Source organism: Gavialis gangeticus, unplaced genomic scaffold, assembly GCF_001723915.1.
Source record: "Gavialis gangeticus isolate Ggan-Ray unplaced genomic scaffold, GavGan_comp1, whole genome shotgun sequence".
In the NCBI taxonomy this organism is placed as follows: Eukaryota; Metazoa; Chordata; order Crocodylia; family Gavialidae; genus Gavialis; species Gavialis gangeticus.
Window position 1 is genome coordinate 27,696,504 of NW_017729031.1, and position 11,478 is coordinate 27,707,981.

Below are 11,478 nucleotides of genomic sequence, written 5' to 3' on the forward strand. Positions count from 1 at the left end.
AAAGCATTGGCATCCCTAACTATAATACTTGCCATACTCTGTCTGTCACCTTTTCCCATGCTTTATTTACTTCCCCTTCTGCCTCAACTGGGATCCCTAAAACTTTGATCTCTCCCTCCACTACTTATAGTCCAAGCCTCTCTAGGTCTCTCCAGTTTCCCACCCTCATTATAGTGCTTTTCGTTCTGTTTAGCCCCAGTTGCTTCACCATACTCTGCTGTATGTTTTAGTAGCCCTTCAATTCATGATTTGTCTCTAACCACTACATTGATGTTGTCCATATAGTATTGCACTTTACCTCCTCCCCTCCCAGTATCATCACCCCACTTATGATTTTGTCTTTCCTTATTCTGTGCACCAGCATCTCCATTGAACAAATGAACAATATTGATGACAATGGGCGCCTTTGTCTTATCCCTGTTTGGATTTTAAACGCTCTGTTCAGATGTCCATTTATTAGCACTTGGCTTTCCACCTATCCATATAATAGTCTCATCCATCCTATCAACCCATTTTCCTTAACACATCAAATATAAAATCATAATCCACTCTATCATATGCTTTCTCTAGATCCAAATTTGGTATTGATACATTTAATTTCCTTTTTTGAATGTGTGCCAGTGTATCCTTTAGCAGACTAATTGTCAGAAATCTTCCTGCCTGGGACTGTGCAGGTTTGATCTTCATGTATTATTTTTTTCAGGTTCTTCCATATTCTCAAAGTCAACGCCTTTGCCAACAAGTTGTAGTCTGTATTTAGCAGAGTAATTGGTCTCTGGTTCTTCAGAAGCTTTTTCTCCCCTTTCTTAAACAATACATTTTTTTTCCAGTTCTAAAGTCCTTCCCTGCCCCATCTTTTTTAACTATTTCTTAAAAAACTGCTACTATATCTGTCCCCACCCATGCCAGAATTTCTTGTAAAATTCCATGGGTAGACCACCTGCTCCTGGAGATTTTCCTGTTTCACAATTTTTTAAGCACTCCTCCACTTCCTTTAAACTTACCGTTTCTTCCATCGTCTGTATCTCCTCTTCCTCTACTTTTTCTTCAGTCTCTTCCATAAAAGTCTCCATTTTCTTTCTGCCTAGTTCCTTCATCTGGTATAGTTCTTCGAAGAATCTCCTTGTCGCTTCCAGCATCTCCTCCTGCTTTTCCACTTGAGCCCCACCTTCTACCTGTATGGCTTTTAGCTCGCTTTTCACCTTCTTTACTCTGGCCAAAAAGTTTTGAGACCATTCTTCACTTTCTTCCAACTGCAGTGCTTATGCTAAAAATATTTTCACTTTGGTCTTACTATTAAACCATCTTTCCAACTCCTGCTTTGTTTCTTCCCATTCCACTCATACCTGTCTTCCTTCTGTGGCTTCCTTGAGCAGCTCCTGCATCTTTCTTTGCAGCTCTCTCAGTTCTTTAATTCTTTTCCCTGTGTTTCTTCAGCCTGCTTTCTTGAAAAATTCTCTTGTGCTCTTCTTCACCATTATCCACCAGTCTTTGGTACTCTTAAAATACTACCTCAGTGTTTTCCATCCCTCATACTGTTTTGCATACATTTGACTCACCTCCATATCTTGTAACAGTTGTACATTTAATTTCCACACTGCTTTTCCTCTTATAAGGCTCTTACCAAGACTCACTTCTGCCTTCAAAGGTAAGGTAGTGCAGACCATCGGAGTAAGGCAGGTAGTAATGCCCACTGAGTGCTGCCAACGGCATCAAGATCCACACAAAATTCAATGGCCACTGTTTTCTTTTAATGCATGAATGGAGGCTGTGCTTTCCCCCTTTATACAATGCCCTTGGGCAGAGAAGCAAATCTGAACCCAGAACTCCTACTTCCTGAGCAATAAGCTGGTAGGCTGGTGAACAGTGGGGCACAACCTCTTTCTCCTGCAGCAGGAAGGTTTGGAAAGAAGAAATGTAGTCCCATGTGGGTCTGGAGAAATGCGCACAGGTGTCTCTCTATGAAGGGAAGGTTTCAACCTGTGGATCTGAGTAAATGGAAGCACGACCAGCAGCCCTAAGTCAAGGGAAGGCCTCAAGACACTATGTGTGCTCATTGCTTCCTTTTTTGGCTCCCTCTGGATCAGCAAAGTGACCCTGCGAGTGACTCCATGGATCTGTCCATGGAGTGAGCCCACACACCACTCTGACCCCGTGCCAAATCTGGCTGCAAAGTGATCCCATGTGTATATAATATATAGTACAATATAGTTTGATTGTCTGAAGAGTTGTTGACTCTTGAATTCGCTATGCACCATATTTCCATCTTACATTTAGGGAAATGGATTCTGCGTTATAGATTCCTACAGCAATTACGGATATTCCTACAGGGATTTATCTAGCAGTAAATATCTTCTGACTTCTGTGCTTTCGTGGTTGGACAAGGTCTCAGATGCTGACTGCACAGGATCCAGAAAATAGACTGCTGTGTAAGGCCAAACAAAAACACCTACACGTTGGGGAACTGTGGACAGAGCTAGTTCTTCTTTTTTATTCGAAGCTTTCGGGTGATTTTAAGCGGGTTGCTTTTTTTTAACGAAATATGGCTTTTCTCTAGCAAAAAAGGAAATTTCTACAAGAAACCTCTACTTTCACCAAAATTTGAGGGGTTTTGGTGAAAATTTTGGCGTTTTTATCATGTAAAACCCAAAATAATTCACCCAGTAGATATATTCACTCCCCACAGAAATCTAAACAGCCTGGAATAAAATTTTCCACAAAAATGAAAAAAATTTTATTTTCTTCAGAATATTTTGTGGTACACAAATACTGTTTCTTGGCTGGCTCTAGCTGTGTAACAGCTGGATGATTTCTAACATAACCAAACACGCTATCTCCTCCACACTGCAGCCTCCTTTCCGAAGTCTTCCCTCTCTCATCACTACCACGTACAGCTGCTGCACATCTCAAGGAAGCACCATCAGCTGAACTAACGCCTGTGCATGGCATGAGCTCCCCTGTGGTCTTTAAAGTAATGGCCTGATCCTACTTTTTGGTCTTTACAGACATTTCGTATGGGGAGTTTAGTTCTCAGCCTTTGGACTGCTAGTAAAAAGGCCTGTGGGTGGTGTTCATGTGGCTGCTACTACATGTTATATAGGGGTAAGGGGTTGATTGATTTATTTTTGGTGGGTGGGTAGGAGTACCAGAGACATCTTTAGCCCAGTGTACCCACTTGGCATTGCTGCTGTGCTGACATAACCCAGGGCAGAGTCCTGTGCCAACTGTATAGCTTATACTGTAATCCAGAGGCTGTTTTCAGTCTGAATCAAGTCAAGAATCCCTGTTCCCAAATCAGACGTATCTTGTTAGTTGGGGCCAAATATAGCACAAGAAAATGTTGTCACCCAAAGCAAGAATAACAGCTTGAAGAGAGAGGGAGTATAAGGAAGGAAGTTGTAAAGTGAAGAGTCTGACTTCTCTTTGAGTGATCTTCGGAGCAGCTGTGGTTTGCATTTGCCTCCACAGCGCAGGAGAAGGAATTGAATTCAGATCTGGTAAGGTGCTTATCTGTGAGCAGGGAATGTTTCTGGGATTGAAACGCTTTGCCACATTCCCTATATGCTACGTAGTACTTCTCTGTGGGAGACTTATGCCTCCTTGCCTTATAAGAACTGGGTTGGGGGCCGGAGCTGATGCTCCAGCTAATACAACTGGGTCAGTTATACACTGGTTGGAGGAATAGTCTTCCTTATTTCTTATCCTCCATGGGGACTCTCTGTTCAGAGCCCTTGATATGGAGTGAATTATTTGGCCCCGTATTATCCCCTGTGGCTAACAGCTTTTATTCCGCTGAACAAAATGACTATGTTGTGAGCATTTAGCAGGAATGCAACAAGGCCTCACAATCGATCTTTTGATAGTTGCATAGTTCATGCATGTCAACTGTTGCAGATCAACAAACTTGCGTAACAAACATTGATGCAGAATGAAACCGTGTCCACTTGAAATAACTGATGTGATGCCAGAGGTTAATTTTACTTGTCCTAAAATGTTTATCCATTAGATTTTAATTATGCCAGCTGAATTAGTTTCTCAGGGCCATTTCCTTTAATATAAGGCAAAAAAAATGTACTAAAAAAGAGAAGAATATGCTACAAAACAGTCTTTTTCAGGACAGTATAGAATACCCTATTGTTCCCCTAATGTTAGGTGAATGTTTGATATGAACAGCAGTCAGCAAATGGGGCATTAGTGAGTATACAAAGTCTAAGTAAAAAAAATGCACTGTTTGCTTAGCCGTAGTTAAAGCATTTATGGTCCTTGGAGAGACAATACAATGTGCATAGGTCACAGTGACCATAGCAATCCAATACACTGTGACAAAGCCCTGTTTTGCAAAATAATAGATGATATAAATTTAGTGATGCATATGTTTATAATGAGTCTAGGACACCAATGGTTATAGGGCAATGTACATTTACATGCTATCTCTGGGAAAATATAGACAGACAACTTGGCGGAAGTAAATCCAGGCATATTCAGACAAGAACACATTTAAAACTGTTCATTTACTGAGTGTTGTCAGCAAATATCTTCCATTAATTTATGGAAGTGCCGGGTTGCAGTAGGATGGCCACCTTAAAGCAATAGAGCATCACCATGACATAGTTTAGGATCAAGCTGTAGTGTGGGGGATAAGAGTCAGAGATGTCAGCTAGAAATATAGAACGTGGTAGCACTCAATATGATTCCACTGACAGCCACAGCACTCATGTCTCTTTAGAGCACAGGGAGAAAACCTGATATGTCTTTGTTTACATGGCATAAATTTTACTTACATGGCTGTGTGTCCAGAATTGCTGGGAGACAGAAGTCTGGGAAATCAGAAATAGATTCCTACCACGTGAGCTACAGCATCAACAGAAAGATTGTGTGGGGGGCATCACAGACACTACTGAAAGAACTCGACTTGTGCATTAGAAATACGCTCCAATTCAAATTACGAATCTAAATATAGGTCTCAGATTTTGCCAAAGTTTGGACACAGACCTGAGGCTTTTCCTAAAGAATCTGGGTGTGTTTACACCAACATTGTACACAGAGCAGGTCTGGGCCAAAGTCACAGCAGTAGACGCAGCATCATGTAGACATCCAGAAGCTAGCTTTAAACAACCTAGCTTGGATCCCAATAACAGTCTAGCCACAACTCAGCACAAATGATTTACCCTGCTTTTTGAGCCAGTTTTGCAGTCTGTAATGAGCTTCTTGCTGCTGTGCTACTTTAGGCTGAAATCAAGAGCTTCTGAAATTCTTTCCAAAGTGAGACAGGGAGATGCACTACAGATTAATATATAGCCTAGCATTTAGGGTATTCAGCTGGGATAAGGCAGATGCAGGGTCAAGTCTCTGCTCCGACAGTCTTCTATATCTCTGCCATTAGTTTTGTTAACTATTGTGTGGCTGGGCTTTTTCATCCCCTCTTCTTGGAACTATCCAACTATGTATAAACTGGTCTCTCTTAATTTGAACAGGAATTTACATCTGGCTCTTCCATGTCCCTGGTAGGTAAACTATTTGATATTTGAGGATAACGAAGAGGGCTTTTTTATTCTGAGAAGAAATTCCATCCTGCACCTGAGAGGCCTTTCTGAATAGATTTAAATGGAAACTGGTCTATTCCTTCAAACATTTTGGACTGGGGAGGTCCCCAGGTACCCTCAAGGCCCCTAGCCACAGGCTCTTGCAGCCCCATGGGCCACTGTTCCACCCCAGCCCCAGCAGGGAGAGGAAGCTGGAGCAGAGAGGCAGAGCCTGGAGCCAGCAGCAGCAGGACAGTGATGGGACAAATGGCATTTGGACTGGGAGCCTGGGGACACTCAGGGCCTGTGAGCTGTCTGTGGGCTGCCAGCTGGACAGGTATGTTCTAGAAAATTAATTTGGCCTCAGTGCTGCTATATTTAGCCTGAAAGCAAAAGATTTTTTTTTCCCCCGAAACTGAAAAAATTCACAAAATTATGAACGGAACCTAAAATGTTTCCGGACCTGCTGAAAATGTAGGAAAGGCTGGTTCCACAAAGCTTTTTCAAATAGCTGATATGAGTTACAAGAAGCAGTTAGGAGGCAAATGTATTTTAAGTTTGAAATATTAAAACATGATTTCATATCCACAAGAATTCGTTGAGAGTTAGAAATATTAACTTATTTGAAAGTTACTGGACATGAAAAAGAGGCCTTTGATTTGATACTTAGATTCATATCTCCCCTCTATATGTCTCATTACCTCAAAATTAGCTTGTCATTATCCTCAACAGCTTTCCGTATTCTTCAGTGTGACAGAGCAGCTTTAGTGCTCCGTCACTTTAAGGGCTGGAGCAGCCAGCCACCAGCTGTTTGACGAGGACGGTCATTTTGGAGAGCCCTGTTATAAGAGCAGAGCAGTTTGTGTTCAGCAATGCTGGGAGTAACATTGCCTGGTGGAGGTCTTGCTCCTGGAGTATCTTGGAGGTAAGGGTGAGGCTACGGAGAAGGAGGAGGCCTCATTGGTCCTGGACATGACCTGAAACTGTACCCTGCTGGGAGGCCTGGTGGTCCTGCCTGTGGTGGGACAGTGCCACTTAAATGCCAGGTTCAAAGACCATCCTGGTGTAAGGCAGGTCGGGGCACCTAAACTCCTGCCCCCACCTTAGGGTGGGTGTGTCAACCTGAGTTCTGGGCCAGGCACCCTGGGGATGGCACCTGAGCCTACAGGGGTGTTTCACCCTGTGCCCTAGGGAAAGGGCAGAACGGTGGGGTGGGAACATCAAGTAGAGTGATACCTGAGCCTATGGGGGTATTCAACCCCATGCCTGAATGAGAGGGCAGAGTAGTGTGGCCCTGGTAGAGGGTGGAGTAGTATGGACCTGGGAGAGGGTGAAGAGCGGGGCCGCAGAGAGGAAGGGGCAGAGTAGTGGCCTGCTGAGGGGTGTGGGGACAAAGTCAGCTCACAGTTCTTCAAATTGCCCAGCGCTCATTCAGATGAGGGTCATGGGAGAGGATCAAAAGACTGCACACCTCCTGGCTGAGGCAAGAAGAGATAAGCCTGATGGCCCTCAAGGTTGGGGTGTGTGTGGCCCAAGGGGGCAGTACGAGAGAGACCCATGATGGCTGGTATGTGCGAGCCCTGGTGAGAGCAGGGGGAATGAAACAGGCCCTGGTGAGAGGGGGTGGTATGCATATGGCCTAGAATAGGGCAATAAGTAAGAGGGCTAGCTGTTTGAGTTTGGTCTGGCCTCATGCCGGAGGTGTGTTATCTGTGAGGCATGGGAAATGTGTAGGGGTAATTGGAGCACCTACATCTGACCCTTGACATCAGGGCAGATCAACGGGCAGCCTCCTGCCTATTAACATGGGGACAATAGGACATCAAGGCATGGCAGGAAAAAGAGGCGGACGGTTGGCCCAAGCACAAAGCAGTGGGAAGGTCTCACGACCAGGCTGTGAGTTAGCTCCTTTTGTCAAATTCAGTATTCTTAAAATCTCATGTGTCAAGTGTATTTGAAGAAAAGTAGCTAAAATTAGGAAAAGACACAACATTTCTGCGGATGGGACAGTTCTGTAACCACTGCCAAGAAACCAGCTATACCCACACATTCCCCACACCATACGTGCCCATTCTCAGAGACACTCCCAGATGCTCTGTCTCATACATACCTCTTAGTGTGATGGTGGGCATGCTTAACACCGGTGACCACACATTTTTTTTCAGCATGCAATGTTTCCAGAGTGGAGCAAGTGACTGGAGCTTATTTCTCAGGAACGATCTCAGAATCACTGTGGGTATGTAAAGGCATACCCCAGATCTGATTTCCAAGAGATCTTGGGCCTAATCTTGCTCCAGTATGCATAGGAGATTTTGTCATTAACTTCAATGGAGGCAAGATTGGCCCTTATATATACATGTGGACAGATAATTTGTGTGACGTTCCAACTGACTTGTCTCAGCTTACAAAGAACATAAATATATTTCTGTAGGTAACCGAACAGTGATCTTCCTTTAGCTCAAGGGATGCAGTCCTCAATGTTTTGAGCTGGGGGACCAGGATTTTCACTTGATAATTGTAATGTATACATTTATTATATGAGCAGTGTTAGATTTATGATGTCTTTAACTATTAATGTCCTTGCTTTTTGAGTGCATGGGTTTTGTAAATGAGGTGTTAAGAAAATAGACAGTGTGGTGAATGTAGAGCTCTGATGCAATACTCCAAAAATACTGATACATAATAGTTTCATGAGTACTGTATATGACCTTGTCAATGAAGTCAAGTAACTGTAGAGTTTTACTGGATTAGTATTTATATGAATACATTGTCTAGTGTACTAGGGACTGTTGGAAAAAAACAAGTAGGAAGTTGAGGCAGTGGTTATAATTAAGCAGCCTCCTAACAAACACTGGGAGGAGTGATTCCAATGCAATGGCCTAGTTGTTCCAGTCCAGTTACATTGCTTCTTTGCCAAGTTTGGAAGCCTAGTGATCAAGAATATCTGAGGCAATGAAAAGGACTGTTCAAAAAAAGAGAGAGAATGGTGAGCAGAGTTGGGTAGTATTTTTCCATCTAGGAACAGCATACTCACAAGTCACTGAAGCAGTTTCCCTGGCTTCCAGGGAATGGCAATCTGAGGGAAAAGCCAAACAGGCATATAGCTTATTTATTGTTTTAGGGTCTGCTTTTCTCTGAAATGCCCTGGTTCTGAATAAATGATACTTTGCTTTGAGGAAGCTCAGGGTGTGGTTGAATACCATGGTCATCACTCCTAGAAAGACCAGAACTGCAAGTGCTGAACCAGAGGCAAATCCTCTAAGGTAATCCTGTTTATCACCTGAGAGAAGTACATGATTGCATCTTAAAAGACTACTGCATCTTAAAAGTGACTACTTAAGGCCCAAGACTCAAGAAGTTTGCAGTCCCAAAGGGAACAGGTGGTGGCCATGGCAATGTTTGCTCCATACTTGTAACAGAAGGCCATCTGCAAACTTAAGTTACCTTTTTAATGGATGCTGCAAGTTCTGGAGTTTATGAAAGAAAAAGAATACAAATTATAAGAAAAACATGTCATGAATGGGGCACATTGTTCCTTACCAGGTACCTACAAAATGAACATTCAGAACTAGGCAAGTTCAAATATATGTTTGGTTACATGGGATGTGTTCATTTGGCAATTATCCAGGGTCCTACAAAAGTGAACCCACAAGAGCAGAACTAATATCACACTAAAGGAATTGCTTCTTTGGCCAACTTTCAGTGTCGCATTTTGACACTGTTTGGAGGGCAGCGCATAATAAAAGGTGTTTAGTGTTAGCCATGGATATTTTCATGAAAGAATATGATCAGAGGGGCAGACTATGCATCACACACTATGCATAATGATTTTGACACAGTGCAATAGATTTCTGGTATCTTAGTCTCTTTGGTGCCTGCTGGTGTGTGATACACACTACTTATTTGAAAATCCCTGCACCCAAGACAGAACAGTGTTTGGCTCTCATATTCCTTTTTGGGACAGACTGTAAGATGATGGTTAGGATGAACTTCTTAAGAAAGCAACTGGAAGAAGAAAGAGATTTTTTTTTTAGTCATTAAAGCAAATATTAGGAAGTCTGGGCCCCTGGTTTATATTCCGGGACTTAATGCTGATTCACTGTCTGAACTTTGACAAGTGCCCTAAATTTTGTGTCTAAATGGGCACATCTACATGAGACATTTCTGTGGAGTAGACTAATTAGCTCCATAGTAAACATCTCAGTGTCATAGAATCATAGAAAATTAGGGTTGAAGAACCTCAGGAGATCAACTTGTCCAACCTCCTGCTCAAAGCAGGACCATCCCCGACCAGATCATCCCAGCCAAAGCTTTGTCTAGCCAGGTTTTGAAAACCTCCAAGGATGGAGCTTCCACCACCTCTCTGGGTAACCTGTTCAAGTCTACACATGCGGCCCTATTAGGCCACAGGGAACTACTAAATGCTGCAGCAGGATAGTATTTATAAATACAAGTACTATCCTGCTGTTGAGTTTTTTACTCTGCAGCACTGCCCATGTAGATGCTGACACAGCCGGTTGGGGCATAAGGGTACTTCAGTGCAGGGGTTGCTTGTAGGCTAGCCCTGCACTGGAACACCCCCATGCCCCAGCCAGCCCCTCTGCAGCATGTTGAGCTGGGTAAGAGCAGCCCCATGCTGGCAGGCTGATGCCCCAATGTGTGGCGGGTATGACACAAGTGGCAAGGGCAGACTCCATGTGTAGCACACAGCAGATCAGGTAGGGGACAGGCAGTGCAGAAGCAGACAGGGCAAGGAGCAGAAATCAGAGTAGCAGACAGAACAGGGGCCAAAAGACCAGAAGCAAAAAGCAAAGTGGCAGATCAGGACGGGGAAAGGGACTGGAATGACACTCAGGGAGGGTACAGGGATAATTTACACCATGCCTTCCAAAAGGTTGGCCTCCACTGACTTAATCTCTTTGTACCATGGGGTTCCCCTAGGGCAGTCCTAGGTCTAGTATTGTTTAATATCCTCATTAATAATTTGGACAATGGGACTGAGTGCAGACTTAGCAGATTTGTAGATGACACCAAGTTAAGTGGAGTGGAAGACGCTCTGGAGGGTAGGACTATGATCCTGAATGACCTGGATGAACTAGAGAAATGGTCCAGAATCAATTACATGAAATTTAACAAAAATAAAGACAAAGTCCCACACTTGGGGTAGAATAATTCCATGTACAAATACATCCTGGGAAATGACTGGCTAGGAAGCAGTACTGCAGAGAAAGTCCTGAGGGATACAGTAGACCTGAATAAGCTCAATATGAGCTAACAGTGTACTCTTGTTGCCAAAAACACCAACAGCTTCCTAGGTTGTATTAAAAGGAGCATTGCTTGTAAATCAAGGGAAGTGATTCTTCCACTCTATTCAGCACTGGTAAGCCTCATCTGGAATACCGTGTCCAGTTTTGTGCCCTGCCTTTCAAAAAAGTTATGGGCAGATTGGAAAGAATCCATCAGAGAGCAACACAAATGATTGGAGGCCTGCAAAGCATGGCTTACGAGCAAACACTTAAAGAACTAGGGTTATTTAGTCTAAAGAAAAGGAAACTAAGGGGAGATTTGATAACAGTGTTCAAATACCTGAATAAGAGGTATAGAGGAAGGAGGTAAATTATTCTCTGTAGTTGTAGCAGACTGGATTAAGAACAATGGCCTCCAACAGCAATAAAAGAAATCCAAGTTAGAGATCAGGAGGAACTTTCTGGCTATGAGGGCGGTCAGGCATTGGACCAGGCTATGAAGTTGTGGCATCTCCATCCCTAAAAATTCTCAAAATTCTCGAGTCACTCCCTGCACTGCACATGAGTGCATAGCCCCCACCTCCGTTCCCTGGCTATAGGCCAGTGCCATAGGAACAAAGTTTGGCAACTAGGGCAAAGCCTACAATGGCAGCCTGCCCTCGCCCAGCTCACAGATCTGGGGGACACACGCCTCTCCTCCCCCCCCCCCC